The sequence below is a fragment of the Acomys minous genome, assembly GCF_964271855.1.
Source record: "Acomys minous genome assembly, chromosome: 15".
In the NCBI taxonomy this organism is placed as follows: Eukaryota; Metazoa; Chordata; class Mammalia; order Rodentia; family Muridae; genus Acomys; species Acomys minous.
This window is the reverse complement of record NC_140497.1, coordinates 17,145,824-17,148,062: the sequence shown is the minus strand read 5'-3', so window position 1 is coordinate 17,148,062 and position 2,239 is coordinate 17,145,824.

The window sequence follows — 2,239 nt, the reverse complement described above, 5'->3', positions numbered from 1 at the left end:
TCGAAGCCTACAGCAGTTAGATTACTGTCTGATTTCCTTGCCTACGGTATCATTTCTGATACCGTACCCTTCAGTCTGTCTCTATCTGACTCAAAGGAAAAACACATACTAATCTTCTTTGGGTAGATAGGTCTTGTGGCGACTGTTATAGCAGGGGCCTTCAGTGAAGACTAAAAGAGAGCAGGTAAGTGATCATTTGCATCTAGAATGTTCACAAAGGTCATGGATTAAAGGTTTGTTTTCCAGCATCGTGCTATAGGAAAATCATAGAACCTCTATCTGGAAGGCCTGTTGTGAGTCCTTCGGGTGACTGGTGGCATGTCCTTGTGGGACTGTGGGGCCCAGGTCTCTTCCTCTCTATCTATTGGGCCTAACTCAGATATCTGCCTGTCTCTGTCTCCCACCTGCTGGGATTAAAGGAATATGCCACCACACTCATCCTTTTCCATTCTGTTTTACTTGTGGGTTGTTGGTGTCATTGTATATTTGAGTGTTTTGCCTACGTATCTGTATGTGTACCACATCCATGCCTGGTGCCTGGGGTGCTCAGAAGAGGGCATCAGATCCCCTAGCCTTGGTGAACACTTATTCTGCTGTACCTTCCTCCCATGATGCACCACAACAGGCCCAAAGCAACAGAGACAAGTATCCTAGGCCAGACCTTTTAAAACTGATCCAAATTAAGTTTTCTCTTTGCAAATTGATGATCTTGGGCATTTTATCTAACAATGGGTAGCTAATAGAGTGCATAATTTAAAAAACTTTGAATTCCTCTTTCATTTTTCTCTTTCTGGTACTTCCCTGGTAGTGTTGCATAAGCAAATGTTTAACCGCTGTTCAATAGATAGATAGATGATAGATAGATAAATAGATAGATAGATAGAGAGATAGAGAGATAGATAGACAGACAGACAGATATATCCCTCAACTGAAAATAATCCACACAATTATAGAAGTCACTGATTTCCATGGCACATGTACTCCCTCTGTGGTTCATTGACAACTGAGAACTGATCAAATAGCCCCATGGTGCCCTGTGGCTAAAGGTACAGTTCCTACTCAGAATTCCTGTTGACAGTGAGTTTTGGAGGCATACAAGTGGCTCTTGTGGCTCTGGACAAGCCAGTTTCAGCATAGTTCTGTCCTCACCTCTTCAATTATTCCAAGGTCTCATTCAGTCACCTTTCTTCTATAGCATAGCCTTCCTCATGATCTCATAATGATAAATAGATTTAAGTTGTGAAACTGTGATCTGTTGTTAAGAGCTGTCTAAAAGGCTCCAGGGAAGGGTTTTTTAATTGCCCAAAGAATACAAGACCATGATTGATTAGTAATGTCTGCTATGGGCATGAAAATCTATAATGGATATGTATGCTGTTTACATAGCAAGCATAGTATACATATATGTTTATGTATCTATGTTTACTGTTTATTATGCTATATGTTTACTATGCCTGCTGTAAGTGCTAATTTGAATACTAGATTCCTTAAGCAACTAGAAAATCATTTACAATTTCTAGAATAAGAAATTCATTGTTCTAGAATACAAGTCCTTTGTACCCTGCCTGGGCCTGATGTTTGTTTTTTTAGCCTGATCTTTTGCTCTCTAACACTCTAAGTCTTATTCATATTGGAAAGCTTAAGGTGCCAGGAACATGTGTGATTTTCTTTCACAACTCTGGCCTGCCTTACCCTGATAGCACAGCTGTATGGGCCCTTTCTGGCTTATTTTTTCACCCGTAGGACACTTAGAGCCATGCTCTCTAGGGAGATCTCAAGTTACATGAAGCCTCTAAGCAAAGGTTACATTAATAAAGCTTCTCACCTTTGCAGACAAAGCTCTTGCCTAAACTAGGTGAAGCCTGCAGGCCCTGTGATTTAAGAACACAGTGTTGTAATGCTTCGGTAGCTTAGTTGCAAATGCCATGTGATTTAAAAGGAATTCTAGGTATTGGGTGACAGACTTTTTTTTTTAATTGTGAAGATGCCTTGTACTTTATATATATATATATATATATTATATATATATATAATATATATATATATATTCACTTCACATCCCAGTCATAGCCCCCTCCCTCTTCTCCCAGTCACTCCTTCCCACCCTCTTCTCCCTAACCCCCTCCTCTTCTCCTCAGAAAGGGAGCCCCCCCCCCAAGCCAACCCACCCCAGCACATAAAGTCACATCCAAACTGAGCTCATCCTCATCCACTGAGGCCGGACAAGGCAGCCCAGTTA